Source organism: Apis mellifera, linkage group LG6 (assembly GCF_003254395.2).
Source record: "Apis mellifera strain DH4 linkage group LG6, Amel_HAv3.1, whole genome shotgun sequence".
Taxonomy (NCBI): domain Eukaryota; kingdom Metazoa; phylum Arthropoda; class Insecta; order Hymenoptera; family Apidae; genus Apis; species Apis mellifera.
In genome coordinates, this window is record NC_037643.1 from 11,713,875 (window position 1) to 11,736,447 (window position 22,573).

The following is a 22,573-nucleotide window of genomic DNA, read 5'->3' on the forward strand; positions in this document are numbered from 1 at the left end:
CGCGTGCGTAGGATACGTTATAAATTGCCGACCGTCCATCTTCCAAAATCCTCGAAAAATATTAAAACCTTCTCTCGAAAAAAAAAACTTTATTCTTATCCCTTGAAAAGTATCAATCGTGCGCATCCGTCGATAAAGAAGAACAAAGAGGGATTAAGTTTTAGAAATTCCAGAAATTCGTCCTTTTTTCCTCCACCGCCAATTAGAATAAATTACTTCTCCTGCAACGATGGCAAGAAGTGAAGCGCGATATAATATCGGACAGGAAATCCGGATTGCCCGGTTCCCTTTGTTTCGATGAATATTCATCAGTGTTCGATTCGTTTGGATTTTATAGACCAAGGGAGAGAGAGGTGGAATAGAGACGGAAGTTGGACTAAATTCGATCGATCGGAAGGGCGCGATACACGAGGCGAGAATCGATAGATATCCTGATGCACGGTAACCTCGGCCAGGAGTAAATAGAAACGGTCGTTAGACTTGGTGGAGAGGAGGAGGGAGGATCAGACACTCGGGAATCGTTCATGGTGGTCGGACGCTTAGGTTAACGAGCTTACCGGATAACTCGTTACCGATCGAGCGTGCGAAGTCGCATCCTCTTGTTGCGGCTTCCACGTTAATACTACAACTATTACGCGACACTATTAGGTATCAAAAAAGGGTATCAACTTGTTTTCCGCTCTCCATATATGAATTTCAATTTTTATCTCTTCGTTTAAAAGAAGAAAAGGAAAACAAATGAACGCTTGTCAACTTCAAATTCGAAGAGACAGTATCTATAAGATTCTAAAAAAAAAAAAAAAAAAAGGAAATTCTAAGGAAACATTTATCAAAAGGATTGTGCGATTCCGACATTTCTCACGAAACTTCGAAGCAGGGCGACGACGACGACGACTTGTTTGGCAGTTTCTTCTTCTTCCACCGCGCGTATTACTTTAAACCGCGCGTGTCACGCGTGCGGTTGTTGGCTCTCTTGGTTCCGGCGAAATGTCAGAGCCAAGAAACCTGTCAGCGCCGACAGATGTGCCGCGTATCCGCTGCGTCATATCGAGCGTGTACCTCGCCTCTTCGTTCGGGTGTTTCCGCGGTGAAATCTGGCCGAATACCAAGGAAAGGCGCAAAATTTCCAGCCACCGGGATCGCCAAATTAATAATTGCGCGCGCACCGAATTTGTCTCAACCCTTTCTCCGAGAGCAAGAAGGATTAACGCGGTGACTTGGCGTGTATAGATATTTATCGCGCGCGAGACTGTCGTGAATAAGTGAGAAGAGAAATTGTAGGATTAAGCAAGATCTCATTCCTCTCCCTCTTCTTTTTTGTGGATTAATTTTTATGGTTTCGTCGAGAGGTTACTTCGTTACCTTTCTTGGAATTTTTCTGTTTTTCCAGAAGAAAGATTAGGCAAGATTCGTAATATTATTGGAGAAACAACGTTGTGTACATTTAAAAGTTCGTTTATCGAATCAAATATACAGAAGAAAAACTTCAATCGCCAAAAGTAAATCGTTCACCCATTTTAAAATTCCCTCTAAAACGAAAACTATCCCGTGTTCTGGTCCCGAGATCACGAATTCTCGATCCATTCCATAAATACCCATCACGCTTTTTTGATTTTTATTATTTCGACAATTAAAAACCATCGCGCCACCCTTCGAAACGTTCCCCGTGAAACTGGGAAACATTTTAATCCCTACGGCGAATAAAAGTGGAGCTCGAGCGAACCTAATAAAAGGATAGTGGAGAATTCAAGGGACTGCACGCGCGACGTGAAAGAAAGAACAAAACAAAAAAAAAAACAAAAAAAGAGAATATAAAGAATTACGCAAACGAGCAATGCACCGTCTGGTCATGTGTACCATCTAATTTCGCGGTGGCTAGTTTTACGACACCGTTGTTCTGTAACAGCCCTTCCTCCTGACACACACACACACACACACACACACACACACACACAGATATATACACACACAAATACTCGATTCGCTTTGCGCGAGTCTTCGATCGCGTAGCTGAGTCACCGACAATGTTGGAAATTTATGGCGCGGCGAGCGATCAAATTTTTCTCTCCTCCCTCCCCCTCCTTTTTTTCTTTTTTTTCTCTCTCTCTTCCCCCAACCCCCTGGAGTAGGATAAACGGGTCACTTCTGTCCATTAATCCGTTTTCGCGGCGCGTTCGTTCCAGTTTTATCGGCGCGGCGAGATTTACAGCGCATTCAATTGTCCGTTGAAGGGAGGGAGGGGGGGGCAGCCGCGACGCGCATCGAGAGGCCGAGAATCGGGTTTTATGCGTTGCACAGCCCCTCGAGGGCGGTAGATAAAGAGTTGATAGTTATTAGACAACCATCTGCCGAATAAAAATACGGAGTTTTTGGAGTGGATCGAGAGTGGAATGTATGGATAGATGGATTTGGTTGAGGGGAAAAAAAATGAAAATTTGAAAGAATCCTTTTTTTGAATATTCCGTGTATTAATCATCATCTTGTGCTTGTCGAAAATTTCGAATGAAACGTGGGAAATACTTTTATAATTCGATGTTTTTTAACACATTTTTATACTGTCTTTCAATCTGATGACGTAAAATGTTTAAAAGTTTCTTCAAATTTTCTTCTGTCAAAGGATTACAAATTTTACATGAATTCTATGTTACATTCACACATATATTAATCGCTATGTGAATTATGGAACAAAAATGTCTCTAATCATCTTTCGTGACGAATAATTACAAGTTAACCGAAGAGAATTAATTTTTAAATACTCGTCAAGCTAAGTTGTATTACAAATTTAAAAATGATCCATTCACGTATAATTATAAAAACGAGCGATTTGACGATCTCGAAGATTCAAAATTGAGGATGAAAGATATCATCTGGAGCTGTAGGTTAATAACAAATTTTAAAAATATCATGGTATAATGTAAATGAGAGTTTCGAGAGCACAAGAAACACTTAACTGCAAAACACGATCCTCTGTCCTTTCAAACTCGAGTTCTATCCCCTCCCCATCCCCCCGAACCACCTTTCTCTTTTTCATTTCCTGCCACGAAGGGGAAGAGCCGGCCATCAGGGGAGAAATACGACGCTTTAAATCGCGTTTAGAATAATTTTTCCACTTTCGTTCGCCTTTATTTGCCCCGTAATTGCCGCCAGCTATACGCGTTTGCACACCGGTGTGCAGCGCAAGGAACGGGCTCATAATACTTTCAAATCAGCCATTCCCAACACCCTTGCCTTCCCCAACATCCACCCAGCCTGAAAAATGCTCTCCTTTTAGCGCGTGCGACGATTTATTCGATCCTCGCCGAAATTATCAACGTTCCGTGAACGGGGCCCGTGTCAACGCGCACTTTCAACAGAGAGAGAGAGAGAGAGAGAGAGAGAGAGAGAGGGAGAGGCCCTCGTCTCGTCGCATAATTTCGCGATTAACCGATACACGCGCCTCCATTAAACGAGAGAACGTGTCGTGAATCGGTTGAAAAACCTCCGAAACGCGGTGTGAAAACGATCAACAGCCATCTCTCTCTCTCTCTCTCGATCCTTCTCTCCATCTCTCACGTATATATATATATATATATATATATATATATATATATATATTTATCGTGTCACCGAATCGGTGTAATTCTGTAACGAGTCGGTGTTTGCCCGGTTGTTGCAATCGTGAATCACGTTTGAAACGGAGGCACGGTGGAAAATCTAGTTTCACGGGCCGGGCATTTTGCGTGTACGTATTCTTTAATGTAGGAGCGTGCTCGAATAATAAATATCACGAGCGGCGTTCGGGGAATCGACGGGAATTGAAAACGAGGTCGTGCATTGGTAGTTTTCAAACGTATTTATAGATGTTTTACATACGATATTCCTCGATGAAATATTCGGTGAAATATATTATAGTTTCGGCAGGGAATGCTTAATGTTATTTCCAAAAAATATGAACATTTCTCTCTTTTTTTCTCTTGGTAAAATTGTTAGATTTTCATTGTAACAATTATTTCCACAATAATTTATCCCAAGTGAATTTTCAATCATTTCGATCCATTGTCAATTGACGATAGTTATCACACAGTATATAGCTTCCACTATTCAATATTATCATATCTTCCTCCATTTATCATAAATCCAAAGAATTCGAACGATCTTCCAATCCTACTTCACTCGAGAATAATCAAACCCATATATATATATTCTTCCATAAATACAATTTCAAAATACAAACTTTCACATACCTCCCTCTTCCAATCTCTCCAATCTATTCCAACCAACCAACCAATAATTCGAAGAGGAAGTAATCGACTCTTCGACGAAAACCTATTGCATCTTCCAGATATAATAGAGGAACGAAGAGATCTTATTTATTACACCAAGCCACGTTTTGTCGCGCACATTCTCCAACCAAGAATGATCCATCGAGATCACGATAACATTCGTCTTGATGGTTAACCTCTCTCTCTCTCTCTCTCTCGATGTATCGGTAGGCGTCTCCCCGGCGAGATTATTTGCATGGAAAGAGCTTGTTACCGAGCGTGTAATTTCGCGAAAGTTTTATCGAGGGCTCGTTGTGGGGGCGAGGAGGGAGGGAGAGGAGGGAAGCCACGTGCACGCGTCGTAGGCCGGGCCTGGCTTAACCCCGCTCGGTCGCCTCGGTAATAATGTTGGCAGCATACGACAGTCCACGGCGTAATTAAAGAGTGGCGGCGGCACGTACCCACCACCCCTCTCTTCTTCCGCTTTCTGTCCACGACGCGGCCATTAAACGTTCCTCTTTTTTTCGGCCAGCTGACGTTGTTCCGTCCCGGATACCTACGGATGGTTATATGCGCCTTGGACCGGCCTCCTTTCGTCGTGGAACTAACGACAAAAAACTTTGTTCGCGCCGCGTAGTCTTTTTTTGTTTTTTTTGACGTGCACTGGGCGTCCTCGTTCGTTCTTTTTATTGTTCCTTTTCTGGTGGTTTCTTTCGTTTTTACCACGCAAAAGGACAGTAAGATTTTTAAGTTAATTTTAGCGTTTAAATATGAGATTGGCGTAGAGATGCAGATGGCGCGACTGAGTTATTGGTCTTTTTTGGAAGGATTCGAAAAGGCACGATGATATAATTTTTGGAATTGGTTAATTTTAGTAGCAATTATTAATCTTATTATCGTGATATGATAATTAAATAAGTAGTAAAGGAAAGTATATACGATTAGTTTCTTCTTTTTAAAACTTAAATTCTAAAATTCTGCTGCCAGAAATTTATTTTCATGGATTGGACGAGTGACGAGCACGAAAAATCGCTAGGAATTTTTTAATTGGAGGACGATCCGCTCTCCAACAAATCTTTACCTCGACCCGTGTACAATGAAACCAGCCAACTTCTCCCTTCCTCGAAATCCATTACGGGGGCCTGTAAACGTTCGAATCGACGTCCCCCGAAATGGCGGGCACAAAGCAAACGATCTAATAATCTTTGACTTATGGTTATGACGATGCGGATTCGCAACGCGCACATTCGTAAATTCGCGGGCCCAGACTTTCGCCCACCCCTTCTCTCCCTTCTCTCCCTCTGTTCGATCGTAGGAAACGGGCAATAAGGAATGAAAGAAAGGATATTTATTGGCGTGCTTCGCGTCGCAATAAACGTAAAAGTAAATGTTGTAGGCACGATGATTCGATTGCCAATACTGCTTTTATTATCAAATTGTAAGAAAGAAAAGAAAAACGCGCTACATTTTTAAAATTTTCAAAAACCGATACTTGTACCACATGGTTGTTCAAACAATAAATATTAATATTAATATTCCCTGGTATTGAATTTTCCTCCGACTTAATTTCATCGTTTAAAATTAAACGTCTCGTCTCGATTTTTTTCCAATCGTGCGAAACGATTATAAAAATTCTATCTTGTACAATGTAACGATTAACTTCAATATAACATAAAATTTCGATGCAGTGGAGCATTTACACACCGGAAATTGGCGGCCGAAAATTAAAATTCAATTTGTACAGGTTTCTATCGAGATCTTATCTCGTGGTTCGAAGGAACTTGGAGAAAAAAAAAAATCGGCCTCGAATTTACATATCTTTGTTTCTGGAACACCGTTACGGGTAATGGGTTCCCTTCGATCGCCGCCAACGATACCGCTCGCAATGATCGTTTCCAGCCCGCGGATCGCGAGTAAACCGCGTCGATTATTCCGAAGATAATTGAAACCTGATATTTCCCCGCTTAGAAAATTTATAGTCCGCCGATGATTTTTACGAAAGGCAAGGAGCGAAGTATGCGTTCCTTTTTTTCTTTTTTTCTTACATTTATTAAGCCAGCCAGAAACTCCTTTCATTCGAGTTCCTTAGTTGAGCGCGTTGGAGAGGGGGAGAGGGAGATTTTTCTTTCCCTCCCTTCCGGCTCTCCTACTTCCCTCTTACGTGCCTCATTAATCACACTCATTGCGTCTTTCATTCGCGTTATCGGAACAGATCTTCTCTAGATCTTCCGCCCATTCTCGCGTTTATTCGATCTCTTCGAACCATCTTTTCTTTTTTACTCGATTTTTCTTTCATCTTTGGCTCGAAGAAGAGAGAAAGAGAGAGAGAGAGAGGTCTTTCAGATCGTGCAATATTATTGCAATCGTTTTACCCGAGTAATTTCCGGGAGTAATGAACCTTGAATTTTTACTTAATTTGTATCTATTTTTTTTTCTTTCCTTTTTTGTTTCAGCGAGTTGAAATTTTTCTTCGTAGTGATTAATACTCTTTAACGGTAAATAATATATACAGCGATGAGAATTTAAATAGGAAGAGTATTATATGCCATTATTTATTATTTTTGGTAGATACCAATGAGAAAAACGTTCAGATATTAAAAATCAAATATTTATAATATTTTTAGAATTTCAAAAAATATCCATGCAATAATACCTCTCGAATCTGCAAATATTCCTTTACTATGTTTCTAAAATTTTATATTTTCAAAATTTCAAAAATAAAAATAATAATCCGTACAATAATATTTAGTAAAATTTAAAGTAAAACTTATCTAACTTATAATTTTCAAAAATACAAAAATAAATAAGAGTCAACAAGTAATCACCGCGAGAGAGTTGATGTATTTCAATCGATGCAAATCGAGGCATCGCACAGCTTCTTCTCGTCTTACCGGGTTAAAATTTAATCACGGAAACGTTTACTCGCGTACTGGCGAACTGGCCGGTTCCACCGTTAATCAAATCTTCCATTGTCCATTGTCCATTGGGTAAGCAACGATGCCAGGAACGAGCGAGTCGCCGCTCTAGGAATTGGACCGATCCCCGCCGCCAATCGCCCCGTCATCGCCGTTCGAGTAAACAAGATTCTCCGAGCTGGCCATTCTCGCACCCCCCCTTGCAAATTCCGATTCCACCTACGTCATCCGACGAGAACCCCTCTGAAACATCCCCATTCTCCTCCTCCCTTTGGCCATCCGGCAAAAAACAAAAGAAAAGAGAGAAGTGGAGGAGGAAACAATTTCGTTCCTCAGAAGCTGTGGATTCGAAGCTTCTATCGATTAGACGTTGAATAATGTCGCTTCGATTACCGGACTTCTTTCTTTCTCTCGGGGGTTGCAGCGCTATTCCTTTTAAAAAAAGATGAATGGAGAGAAGGTTTCCACACCCCCTATCGTATTTACCGAATCGAACTAAAGTTCAAACGAGCCAACTCCTTGCTCCCCTCTTCCGCCGCTATCTCTTTATCAAGAAACTTCATTTATTTCGCGTGAATGGGAGGAGAAAGGAGGAGGAGGGGGATGGCTAGTTCCCTGGGAAATCGCGGGGATCCCCCGTTGGCATTAGTCAAACGAACTTTCCAACCGTTTCACACGAGCGCCACCTCCCTCCTTTCCTTTAATCTTTGCCTCGATCGCTGCCTTCGAAAGAAAAAACAACTTCTCTGTCTACTCGAACGATATATACATAGGATGAAGCGAAGGTAATAGGAAAAGTACTAGGAGAGGATTAATTAAACGAAATTATGTTTGTTGCACGAGTTGAAATTTGTACGAATGGAAGGATAGAAATGAAACGAAGATTTTGTATTGGGTTGGCAACTAAGTAATTGCGGATTTTTTTTAGAAAATCAAAGACAATTTTTTCATGGAACTAAATAACTTTATTCTGTAATGCGTTGCCCATTGTGATCAATGACCTTTTGCCATCTTTCAGGCAGCATCATAATCCCACGTTCATAAAACTTGTGGTTTTTATTAGCAAAAAACTGAATCAGGTACAATTTGATATCGTCATCATTATTGAAATTTTTACCATTCGAGGAGTTTTGTAAAGATCGAAACAAAAAGTAATCGGATGGTGCAAGGTCAGGACTATATGGTGGATGTGGCAAAACATCCCAACCAAGCTCTAATAATTTTTGCCGAGTGACCAAAGATGTGCGTGGCCTTGCATCGTCATGATGGAATACAACATCTTTTCGATTTGTCAATTCGGGCCGCTTTTCTTCAACTGCATTGTTTAATTTCGTTAGTTGTTCAATGTAGACAACAGAATTGATCGTTCGGTTGGGTGCTAAGAGTTCAAAATAGACAATTCCTTTGTAATCCAACCAAACTGATAACAAAACCTTCTTTCGAATACCAGCTTTTGATGTTGTTTGAGCTGGTTCACGTGGCCTGCTCCACCATCTTTTCCGCTTGATATTGTTGTAAACAACCCATTTTTCATCGCCAGTTATCGATCGTTTTAAAAATGGATCATTTTCATTACGTTTCTTTAGCAAATCGCAACTGTTAATGCGTTGCGTTAAACGCTTTTCTTTCAGTTCGTGAGGAACCGATGTATCGAGTTTTTAAACATAGCCAAGTTGTTTTAAGTGGTTTTCGATGCATGTATGCGATACATGAAGCTTCTCTGCAATCTCACGAGTTGTACTGTGACGATCCGAATCGATTATTGCTTTGATTAGGTCGTCATCAACTTCAACTGAAATCCGCAATTACTTTGTTGCCAACCCAATACTTTATATTGAATATTTTATGTTTTCTTTTTCGATCAATCATAAGAGTTATTATTCATTATATTGGATACGATAATACTTTTGAAATTTATTGCAAATTTTTTCGTATTCTCGACTGTCTTCAAATTTCAAACAACGAGGTAAGTCTTCGAACAAAGGGGAAAAAATCTAGATTTACGGCCCGAATCTAATTCGATTCCAATTCGCCTCGTCAAACAAATTAGCGACATCCTTTCGAATCAAGGCTGATTACGCGTCCTGACTGTGTCCCTCGAATGCAAAAAAAGGAAAGGGAGGAAAGTTTTCATTAGAGGGCAGGCGTCCATTTCAATCAAATGCCTCGAATTCGCCGTTTTTCATTACAACTCTTATCCGCAACTTTCTCCCTCTCTCTCTCTTTTAACCAGACACGAGGAAGAAGGGATGAAATTTGCAGCAGGCCGCTTCAAATGGGCCAATTAATTATTCCGTTGGCCTGTCGCACGATGTTTTCGTTCGAGAATGCTTCGGATGGAATAAGGCCTTTGAGAAGTTGCACGTCTCTTCCTCGTTACGCCTTCCTCAGATTCAGAACGAGAAAACTTCGGTCCACGTCCAATTCGTTTTATTAACGACGTAGATTGCGGCAAGAGTAAATTCGAATCGTCTCGATATTTGTAAGATTTATTAATGTTTTTTAGGAATAGCGAAGATATATATTTTTTTTAGAGTTTTGGGCAAGATTGAAGTATTTCTGGAATTTTAAAAATTCTTTGATGTATGTGACAGATGATATAAATGACGATTTTTAAAGATGAAGGAATATTTTTTGGATTTTTTAATTTTTAAAGACGAATATATATGATAAATTGTTAGATGAACACTTTTTAACATTTTTTAGAATTTTTTTGGAATAAAAAGTTTTGAAAAAGTGAAATTGAAAAAAGAAGAAGAAGAATCTTGATTATTATTGTATATAAATTGGAACATTTAATTAATTTTCTTAAAAAAGGAAAAATTATATATATTTTTTTAAAATGTTTCTTTTAAACTATTTTCAAAATCTTTATACTTAATTAAGTTAGAATTCTATGAAGGGAAATTAAAAATATTTTAAGAAAACTTTATAAATTACATTCAGAAATTTTATATGTGTGATAACTCGACACATTAAAAAAGAGAAAAGAACACCAGCATCTTAAAAACAGCAACTGTTATTAATTAGTTCGTAAAATGAGAATGGAGAATCTCATTTTGCGAAAACGTTATGGATTACATTCGCTGGAAATCGTGCTATCAACAAGAAGAGGAGCATTTTAAACAGAGCGAATACAAAGAGCAGCAGTAAAATTACCATATTTCATTACGTTGCCGCTTTGACGTGGCACGTAATCGTTCCACCGATGGGCAAAACATCAGTTACTTTTATCCTTTATAAACAACATTTTTCTATTAAAAATCTGTACCAAGATCGCATCGTGATTTCAACTTTAACGAGACGAGTATGTATCCATTATTTCTAAAAGTATAAATCTTTCATTTATTTTCCTTATTTCTTCTCTAGAACATCCACAATCTCTTCATTTTTATATTCCTCACATGTAACAAGATGAGAGTAAACATTTTTCATATTAATTTACATGAATTAATAAATATTCACAATGAAACTTAAACGAATTAAAAACGACCCAACTTCTCCTATTTAAATTGGCAACCAATGCAAGTCAATCGATCAATCATCTCAATGTTTATTTCGAATTGGAAAACAATCCTTGATAGAAATAAAATCCTCCTTCGTTACCCTCCACACCCTCTCCCGTTAACGCATCACGATTTATCATCCGATTGTGCGTGGTGACTCGTAAACATTCTCAAAGAGGATCTCTACTTCTTCTTTCTTATTTTCCTCCTCCTCCTCCTCTTCTTCTTTATGTAAGATAGCCAAGAAAGAAGTTGAACGACTTCTCGCGTGCGGCTCAGGCTCGCTCGAATCGAGATTTCGACGAGATAGCAGGGGAGAGAGAGAGGGAGAAAGTTGCGAGTCAAAGGGCAAGCCAGGGCGCAAGGACGCTCAAGCTCTTATTCGTAGGTTTCCAAAGGGACTTTCTCTCCGTCCAAGCGATCATCGATCATGCGTTTTGCGAGCTCGCCGATATCCTCCGCGCGCTCATCATTTTTCACGCTTCTTTCTATCCACGATATACGCGAAATTCTTGAGCAACAGTGTGTGACAAGCTCGTTACACTCCTCTCTCTCTCTCTCTTTTTGTTAGATTGCTTGATATGCGGTTTTCTCTCTCTCTCTCTCTTTTTTTATCTGTTCTTTCATCCACTTCTTGGGAAAGTTTGGAAATAGATAGCAGGAGGGGTGGATGCGAGGTCTTCCTTTCTTGGAAAGGAAGAAGTGTGGGGGGAGGGTTTGATGGAAGGCTGATTCGATTGGAGTTGAATGGAAAATGGAAACAGAGATGGATCCCCGAGCATTTTTATTTTTGAAGGAGAGTTAGATTTGGCTTTTTCCGTGTTGATGAATGCTTTTTTCTTTTTTTTGAGGCGAATATACGAGATCGGTGGTCGTCAATTTTTGTTATTCTTAATTACTACAATATATGGATTGAAGATATTTTATATTTATATGTTGGATAAAAAGCAAGAATTAATTGTAAAAAGAAAATATTTTTTTCTTTAATTCTAATAATAATATCGTGATATCAAATGTCAAGCATCTATAAATTAAATTATTAAATTTTCAATGTAATGGAATCTTTCGAATCTTCCTCTTCCTCTTCCGCCATTATTGAAGAAATTTTTCGAGCATTTAATAGATATTTGAATCCATTGAGATCCATACCTCTGTGCATATTTGAATCGCAACCAACATTTCATAATCGTAGCTCTCTCTCTCTCTCTCTTTCTTTCCTCTATTTCTACAAAGAATTTCCCCCCTCCTTTTCTTCGCATCGTCCGTTTGATGTTCGCCCGATGGAAAGCATCGATACCGTACTTCCGTATCCTCGCTGCAGACAGAGGGCAAACCGATAGCGGAAATCAAATTTAAAACGCGAAAGAACTGTCGCGCAACTTTAATTTCGACGTCTTCTCGATCCTCCTTTTGATCCTCCTGAGAAGCAGCCATCTTCTTTCGGGATCGCCGTTTAAAAACCTTCGACCTTTTATCGAGACCCTCGAAAGCAAATTCGATTAACGGACGACAGATTGAGCCTTATTGAATCACGCCTGTTCATAGGGTGGTCTTTGTTATCGTGATTCCCAATTGGACGTATATATATATATATATACGGTGTTCAATGCTCGTGTAAGGATACCATCGATCGGTAATAACGATTCCGATGATCGGTTCATCAGATAAAGACATCTTTATGCCGGACTCGATTTCTTTCTTCTCCCGATGTGTATACGTTTCCTCCTCGTCCTTTCGATGGGACGAGATTAAGGGGAAAGAGGGGAACGGTGAATCGTCGTGATTCACGTATGCGATTGTTTGATCGGCGAGATAGATAGAAGGTGATGGTAATCGGATAGTTTAACGAGTAAATTAACAGATTGTCGCGATATTGAATTCGTACGATGATGGCTTGAGATTTGCGATTATATTGTCGTCGTTCTATACTTATTTTCGAAAATATAATATTTTGGTTGTACGTAAATAATTCAGTGCTACAGAAACGAAACGTATTAAGAATTAAATTAGAAATTAAATTGGATAGAAAAACTTTCTTATTTATGTATAATGGAATATATAATGGAATTTGAGAATAATTCAATTCATAATAATAATATCGAGTAACATTGAGAATATACAAAAGGAAGATACTACTTTTCTCGTACGATAAAACACGACAATTCATTCGTTCATTCCTTCGAAATAAAAGAAAAAGTTACTCTCGAATCCATTTTCCAACAAAGTCTCGCTGCAATTAATTTCACATGAGTTTGAATCACGATTCATCGTGGACGTTAAGCGGGATTTACGATCCCAGGAAATTTGAAATTGCAGCGGCGTTAATTTTAAGCGCGAGTTTTCCAACTACTTTGGAAACTCCGCGTCGATCACTGAATAATGAACGTGGAAAAAGGATATAAATATAACGGATCCCCCGTAAATCGATCTGTTATTGCGTGCCCCACGCGCGTTTGTAGGTAGCCAAGTACGTGGTCGTGGAAATTGCCTGCGCTCGTTTTCTAACTCGTTCGCCGGAAAATAGATACGTATGAATAATATTTAATGAGAATTTGGTGAATTAAAATTGTGTAAACTTTTACAGAATCACAGTTCTTTTAATTGGCACGATTTACGTATCATTGAATAGACGGAACTTTATATTACAATTTATCGATTCAGAAATCAAAGAAATTTATTTGATTTTGTAAAGAAGTTTAAAAACATGTTAAATCTTTTACTATGCTTTTGTACAAATAGGCTAACACAAGCATGAAACGCACAACAGATTCATCGAGAAATTTATTTGATTTTGTAAAAAAGTTTAAAAACAGTTAAATCTTTACTGTGCTTTTGTATAAATAGGCTAACACAAGCATGAAACGCACGACAGATTCATCGAGAAATTTATTTGATTTTGTAAAGAAGTTTAAAAACAGTTAAATCTTTTACTTTTGTACAAATAGGCTAACACAAGTATGAAACGCACAAAAGAATCATCAAATCAAATTTTTAATCTAAAAAATTATTCTTTCCATAAGCTTCACCTTTAGAAAAAAATCTCCATTACAACTTGATCCTCCTCCTCCGAAGATCGAAACGTTAACGAATCGTGTGGGCACATTTGCCTAGTCGTGGAAGATAGCTAGTCGTCAAAAACACGTCTCGTGAGAGATTCTATTCCATAGAGAGAGAGGGAGGGAGAAAGGAGAGCTTAGGCACAGTCAAAGCGACTAATTCTGATTAGCTCCCAAGCGATCCCCGGTATATCCAATTACGGTGTCTCTCGCATGTCGCTCGGTTGGCCCGCCTTAATCCCGCGGAATAATTCGCCCCGGTGGCCTGTCATGTGTCGTAACCGACAGTGAAATACAGGTAGCCGTCTCGACTATCGTACTCGGCCCTCGTGTCTCCTCCTTGTACGGCGTTGTAAATTCGGCCTGGGCCGTGCGCCCGACGAATCAATTAAACCGGTCCACGCTGCTTTCCCCGCAATTAACTCGATCGCTCGTTGTTCCATCTTCTCTCCTCCTCTCTTTTTTTCCCCCCTCTCTCTCTCTCTGTCCCTCCTTTTATTCCCGCCTGGGATAAAAAAAACCTGTTAATTAAGTGGACCACGACGTGTGCACACCGCCGATCGGTTATTATCGAGGGGTTATCGTTAATTCCCGGGATATTAGGTAGGGATATGGTAGGTTTTTTGGAGCAGTTGGACGGGTAATAGATTTTTCAATGGATGGATTTTTGCGGCAGATGTTGTACGGAGCCAGTTATCTCTCCTCCTTTTATTTTCTTGCGCCTCTTTAATCATCCCCCCGAGCTTCATCTCTTCTTCCTTTTTCCTGCGCTGTATTAAATTATCTGAAGAAGTTGAAAGAAACTGTTGCTTTCCAGCCTCGACAATTCCAATTCTGAATCAAGTTAAAAATCTCTTCTATTCATATCTTGCTTACATTATTTCCAAAATCGATGCAGCCGATTTCTTTTTGCAATACAAGTTTCTAATTACGACGTTTGGAAGCTTGGAAGAGCTAGGTCTCGAATCCAGCGCGAAAATCACGGAAATTACGCCTCCTCCTATCCACGATTTATCACCATCCCATTATCGAGAGCCTCGATCTCTCTCTCTCTCTCGGTCGCCGCTTTCTAATCCGCTCGAGATCGATCCCAAGACGAGATAACGCGTGGATCGACGCGGCCTGTTATCGATCGGCCGTCAAACACGTTCCTTGGCGTTGCGGCCAAGGTGAACACGGCCACAAAAGAGAGGAATTGGAAGTTTCCCCGCGGATGGAGGGGAGGGACGGACGGTCCACAACGGATGGAGGAAGGACGTTGACAGTTTGTCCGGCAGGTTGGCGGAGAGGTATCGTTTATCGATATTGTCGCGACTTGGAAAGGGGTGAAAGGTTGGCGGACAATGGCCTCGGGTCCCTCGACTTTTAATCTCGTGCCTGCCCCCCCCCTCCTCCTTCTTCCTCCTCTTCTTTTTTTTTCCTCCTCCCGGCGTCGATCAAATGGGCTGGAAACAGCCTCTCGGTTTCTAGATCCGCTCGGGCGAAGCAAGGGTTTTTTTCACAGATTTCCACCTGGCGCTGGAGTGTCGTTTGATCGATGGGAGGATCCGGGACGCGTGCTTGGGATTGATTGATACGCGCGTGGAACGTTGTTGCGATTATTGGGCTGAATGTTCGATCATTGGAACGTGCATTCTTGCATTTTGGATAAATTTTTCCCGATCATTCTCTGGATCGAATCGTTTTATTCTCAATTAGAGTAAAATTTGGCGAAAAGTTTGATTATTGGAAATATTGGATGTAATCGAAATGTAAATTATAATAGACTTTGGAATGACAATGTTGTAGTTACGTAATTTTATACTACAATTGCAAATTAAAATACGGTATTTTAAAAATAATAAAACGATGATAGATTTGTGTAATTTTTTATTTCAACGAATTGCGAATGAATTGAGATGCGATGGTGGAATTAAAGAAAGAATCCATCGTTGTATTTTTACTCAGATTTGAAAATGACTTTACAAAAACACTTTGCAACATGCACGAGACAAATTCTCCAAGAGCACTCTCGTTCTCGAAGATGCACAAAAGAGATCCGTTCTCATTGTTCTCCCTCTTGGATCTTCAATTTGTAGACGAAAGATAAAGACGAAGGAGGTCAGATATTATTGGCGTGTAATTACACGTTCCAGTCAACAACGATGACAAAATCCCTCATCGATGGTTAAATTAAAAATTTAATCTTGGCGATTCCATTTATCGAAATCACGCTCCTCCAATACTCTAATAATAATAATAATAAATTCAATCCGTGATATTTATTTATAACACGTTTCGATAACATAATTATTAATCCAATGCCCGGATGTTTTTACGATTCTCTGCATATTATATTTACTCGTTTTGCCCCCGTCTTCCTGTGCTCTCGTTTCACGGATTAACCGTTGGCAGTACAGTTGGTAAACGTTTATTTAGCAACTCTGGGACGATGATTCATTATCCTTGTCAACACGGCTGGTGGCTGGCTGGTGGTCCGCCTCGCAGTTTATCCTCGGATAAAGACAAATGTTGATATCAGTTGAATAAATACTTTTCCGGATAATAAATAATTACATAACAAATCTTTGTTCGCGCAAACTTCTCCTTCCCCGTGCAAAGTTTAAGATTTTCTTTTTTTTTTTTTATCATTTAATCCCTCGATTCTATTTTTCTTCTTTTTATCGAGATAAAAAATAAATATCGCTCCAATACAAATATCCAATATCTTCTCATGGATGCAAATAATCGTGTGACACGATCTCTTTGCACAAATTTTTCTTTTTTCTTTTTTTCATTGCTTTCAATATAATCGATAATCGATGATTTTTACATTTCGATCGATTTTATATATCGAGATAAATTATAAAATAAAATATCAAAATTGCACATTCCAGATATCCTTTCGTAAATAAATAATCTTCTTTTATATAAATTTTTGTCAAAATTCAACAAAGTTGGCCAATTTTTATCATTTCGTCGTCCTCGATTTTATATTATTTCAAACGTAATTATAAGATCAATATCATTATCAAACGCAAATATTTTAGTTGTAATATCTTTCCGAATAAATACAAACTTTATACAATTTTTTTTTTCCGCCTGCAAACGTTTGCCTACAACCACTAGTTTTTATCTTATTTTTAATCCATTTTATCGAGATGTATATTCGATTACAAAATAAATATCACTGGCCAACGGAAACAAGCCACGTGTTGATCGATCCACTCGTGCAAAAAATACATCAAACGTGGCAACGTGTTGCTCTCAAATTGATCGAATTGACGACGAGAAAGGATAGATTATAAGCTAGGATTAATTATACATTTCCGCTCGATTTGCTTCTCCTCTCGTTTCGATCATTTTATCGCAGAAGAAACGTAAAATAATCAAGATTTCCTTTATTCCTTTTTTTCTCCCCTTTTTACGGATAATTGTCCGTGTTGCAGTATCGCGTGATGCAAAAGATTCCTGTTTATTAATTTAATTAAGTTTAATTAAACAGATCTTGTTGATTCACGTGTCGCTCGCTCATAATTAAATCACAATTTTCATGTTTCCTCCTCCATTTTTTCTTTTTCTTTTTCTCGAATACGATACACAACGTGAATTTAATCACGCGTGCATCTCGTGGACAGAGGTTGCACGCGAGCCATTGATTATGCTTCCCCTCAGAAAGAATTGTAGGCCAATTTTCGACCCAGATCTTTCAACGTTTCAGCCGCGGGATTTATTTATTTTTCTTTTTTTAATTCCGTCATCCTTCATCCTCGACAATCCATTTTTTCAAACTCTTCTCTATTGGAAGAATATATAATCGATGATCAACTTATTAGAAAGGATTGTGTGAAATATTTCGTAAAAAGAAATATTGATAAATATTGATAATATTGATAATAAGAATAAATTTTTGGATGTTATAATTGTTTTAAACTCTTCTCTATTGGAAGAATATATAATCGATGATCAACTTATTAGAAAGGATTGTGTGAAATATTTCGTAAAAAGAAATATTGATAAATATTGATAAATATTGATAATATTGGTAATAAGAATAAATTTTTGGATGTTATAATTGTTTTATTGGAATTTAATTGGAAACTTTGAAGAAAAAGAGAAATTGTGTAGAGTAATACTTTGGAAAATATTCTTTACAATAGTGAAGTTTTGTGGCAATTGGAAGATTACATTCGTTTGAAAATTTTTACACGTTGAGGAAAGAATAATTTAAGCTTAACAATATAAGATTAAATAATTTTAATATCGGATAATCTTTGATTCTCTTCAAAAAATTCGATTAACGAGAGAATGATTCGAGATTCTATTAACAGAAATTATCGGATTTTATCTAAAATCAAATTGCGAGGAATCGAAGGAAATGGATAATGGTACCGCTATTCGTGTTTTTATCGCATTAACGTACCCGGTCATTTCATCTTTTTATCATTTCCGCGCGGCAATTAATTTCAATACGTATATATATATATATATATATATATATATATATATATATATATTGTATAAATACACCATTCCATTAATAGTAAAATAGCGATGTTAGATTATGAACATGACGTACATGAAACGTCGTCCCACCCATTTTATTACAGTTCCTAACCTGATGCAAGATCATTTTCCAATTTACAATTTAAAACCGCTCTATGATATGATCTAATGATTTAAAAAGGATGAAATTGTTGAACTGTGCTATATTTACAAAAATTAAAAATTCCTGTACACACTGTTGTGAAATAACGATTCTCTCTTTCCTTGAAACGTGTAATTAATTTATTATTATAAAAACCAGGGGGAGGGAGAAAAAATCGAAAACAGGTTTAAAGTACACCTGCCATCTCAAAACTCCGTAGCTCATCATCCATTAGACCCAATTCCTCAATTTCGTGAAGCGAACCCATTAACATGGTTGGGCAGAAAAAAAGGGGAAAAAAATCGTTCCAGAAATTCACCTGCTTTCCTCGAAACCGTTTTGCATTTTCGAAAGCAGCGATGATTAATTCGCGACGGGCCGGCAAAAAAGAAAATTCATTTCTTTAAGAAACGCTAGTGGCGCCACGCGGTGGTTTTTCTAAACATCGAACGAAATTCGACGAAAAGGAAAAAAATCGAGGAAAGAGGGGCACGCAAGGTTCGTATGCGAGGCACGATGTTTCGAAAGTACGACACTACGGGGCGTGTACGGAGCCACGGGTCCAATGGAGAGGCTTCGTATCTATAATTTTCTCCGGTATCTCGTGTAACTACTTCCGAAACTACTTATACACTTTGGCCGATCCTCGAAACCCGATACGCGGAGAGGAGATGGAAGGAAGGGGGAAAATAGGGGATAGTTTTCTGGCTTGGATCGTGGATTATCGAGTGGTATTTTCTTGGTAATAGGCAGTGAAAGTGATCTTGGACGATAAAACGAACGGCCGTTGGAAAGACCGATGCGACCTCTCTCGCGGGAGATTTCAATCAGGTTTGATGGCGCGCGCGATAAAAAGTTACTAGGGACACGCTTCGCGCGAGAATTACTAGGGATCTAGTAGTAAACTACTTCCGCGCGATATTTCTAGTAATTTTCTGCATCGCATCGTGTAAATTTTTCGAATTTCATTTGTAATACGTATATATATATATCGAGATATACATCCTGTGACGTGAATTATTATTTTAATTCCGCGAGCAAATTTTATCCATAAAATGTTACAAATAACAATGGAATATTTCAATATTTAGGATGATGATGCGTATAAATTATTAATGAAACGAGAGGGATTATTAAAAGATTGGAAGAAAATATTATTTTATTCAAGCGTGGGATTAAAATTTTATAACGAAAATTAAGAGGCTTAGAGTGTAATTCTATCCCGCGTAAATTCATCGTTTCTTAAATATTAATCTCAAGTTGGTACCATTTCGGGAACGAGTTCAACCCTCCAAGGACTCCTCTAACTACTGAATCAGCTAAACTGTATACGCTCTTGAAGTGAGGAACGGTGAATTCTACTTAAGATTTAAGATTAGACACAGACCGTGAAAATAAAGATTAAGCATCTCCATGACGATAATAAAACTTACTCGGAGGATGTTTGCAATTTCTCTAATTCATAATCCTCTTTACCTCTTCTCGCAATTTTCTTTCGTCGAAAAAGAATATATAGAAAAATATGTACAAAGTGTACAATATTTTTACGATTAAAAATTAAATTCATCTTTATCAAGCGTGTAAAATATTCGACTCAAACGTCGAATAATCCACCATCCGTCAGTTTTCGATGAAATTTTTCGTTTGTGAGGGAAGATAAACTATCGAGAGATCTCGTTTCATGAAACCGGAAACGTTAACACGATACCGTGGACGAAGGATATTTTTTCATCTCAGTTTTATTATTTTTTTTTTTTTTTTTCGTGTCCATTAGAGAGTATATACGTATATATGCTGTGTATATTTCGTGAACGTGATTCCATACATACCGAGATAAAATTTCATTTAATCCGGAAATTGAAATAATCGCGGATTGTAGCTTACATCGCAGGCTTTTATATTATAATCACGATTTAAACGAATGAAATGGCGGTTTACAATCGGGGAGCGAGGCTTTAACGGAATTATTCTTTTTCTCACGTGAATAAAATTTCGTGTTTCGTGTATGTTATCACTTCTTTTCGAGGATATAATTTAATGTTCGTCCCAATCGTTAAATTTTATCATCTGTGTGTAAATACGATTCTCGATTCGCGAAAATTTTAAAGCGAGATCGTTATCGAAATTAATATCGCGTGTTGAACTGAAGCGAATTGAAGCGATCATGAAATTATTGATATAATAATTTCAGTTGTTTCAATTTTATATAAATTGTAATAAATTAATATATTATTTTTAAAAAAAAATTCCTATCTTTGTGCTAATAATGAAATTTACATTTATAATGATGTATAATTAAATATAACATTTTTATATTTCAAAAAGGGATAAAATTAAAAATATTTTAGCGGCGTATTACAGAGATGGAATTTTAAATAATTATTGTGTACAGAGACGCGATATAATAAGAAGTAGACTTAAATGTTAATTAAAACGAGAAACAGCGAAACTAAAATATCAAAAAAGGCAAAATATATTGTAAACATTGTAACAAGTTTATATGGAAAAGCCTATAAGTATACTATCTATGAACTATCTATCCATCAAGTCTCTATTTAACGCGTTTTCTTAAAAGTACATCCCAGTGCAATTTTACCGTAATACGTTTTTAATTAAACGTCGAATTAATTAAAACAATTTAATTAAACGCAAGCCATCATCGTTCCGCGGGGTTCTTTCATCAAAAATTCATCATGGTGAATCTTCACGTGATACAAATAAAATTTCTCGTTTTCAATTTGTTTACTATAAGATTTTCTTAACGTTAATTAAATAGAAAATTGTTAGAGAAGATTTAATGCGCTACATTTTTTTTTTTACACGTTTTATTTCTAATTAATTCCTCAATTTTTTCCTTTTCTCTGTCTCATATATTTTTTATTTTTCATAAATTTGCTTCCCTCGTATTTTCTCATTCTTAGAGCAAGTATAGTGTGATATTTAAGGCTTTAGATTTTTGTTAGCTGTAAATTCATCGAGTAGTTTCGACTCACAATTTTTCAGGAAATGTCAAGAGTATAATGGAAATGGATAGCTGTATCGCAAAGGCGCATAAAGAATGGGATCGTATTTTCAAGAAAACTCAGTTGCGATCAATTGTAATCAACCGAATATGCGAATATATTACTTTTCTTATATTGATAGACGACACAAAAAATCCTTCTATCGGAAAATTTTTCTTATAATTCATTCCATATACGATTCTCGTTTTGTCAAAAGTCGATTTAAACGATTTTATATTACAATTAGTTTATTTGTATTTCTTTTTTGGTGTTATAATATTAAATCTCATATTTTTTAACACGCACAAGAAATAATAAACACATAACCTATTGATTCGACACTTTTACGCATATGATTATCTTTTTTTGTATCATTTATTCTTAATTGCCATATATATCTAACGAAAATGCATTTTTTAAAATATAAAAATTCCCATCTTACTTCCAATCATTAAAATTAATTTCATTCAAAGTATAACCTCAAAAAATCATACCTTAAAAACTTCGTTACACCGTGATTCGAGAAAAATCTGAAAAATTCCAAAACTTCTTCGCAAGAACCCGAACCGGAATCCAGTTTCTTTTTCTTATTTTCGATATTTTCGATTCGCCTTTTCACGAGATACACCAAGATGTCGTAATTGATCGAGGAACGCAACGATGCCGCGAAAGCCAGTCACGCAGCGGAAGTCGATAATGCAAACGAGATCAAGTTCGGTCAGCGGTTCTTATCGTTCCTAATGAAGAAAAATTGCCCCGTTCACGTGAAAGCACGCAACTATACGGACAGTAAATAATCGTCGGAATATCCGATCGTGTGGAACTCCGTTGGCAAAGGATGAAACGTTTGCACGCGAAGAATCGAGACGAAACGTATCGCGTAATCGAAGCGCAGAAGACTTCCGCTTTCGGAATGGAGGCGCTTCGATCGCGGATCGAGCGCCACCATTGATCGTGGCTGTTAACGTCAGAATCGGAATAATCGAACCTCGTGGGATTGCCGTGAATGGCTCTGTTTGTTAAATGATCGATAAGACGATATTGTCTGTGTCTCTCGTTCGAGTTGGACGACGTTTGACCTCGTGATCGAAGTAGACGTGCGACTAGATCGCTTGATTACCGTTATCCTTTGATGAAGGATCTTCCATTTTATCCCGTGCCTCGCGACGCGTGAACATCGATTTGTTTTTGTGCGAGGTTATATGTGATTCGAATACATAACCTCG

The 22,573-nt window shown here is 37.8% G+C and overlaps 1 protein-coding gene and 1 long non-coding RNA gene across 12 annotated transcripts in view; one reads left to right on the forward strand and one right to left on the reverse strand.

Moving 5' to 3' along the window:
- The window catches only part of LOC411157 (fat-like cadherin-related tumor suppressor homolog), a 511,957-nt gene that overhangs the window by 366,775 nt on the left and 122,609 nt on the right, over positions 1 to 22,573 (forward strand). The window lies entirely within an intron of this gene.
- Positions 1 to 22,573, reverse strand: part of LOC102653904 — a 192,349-nt gene that overhangs the window by 118,560 nt on the left and 51,216 nt on the right. The window lies entirely within an intron of this gene.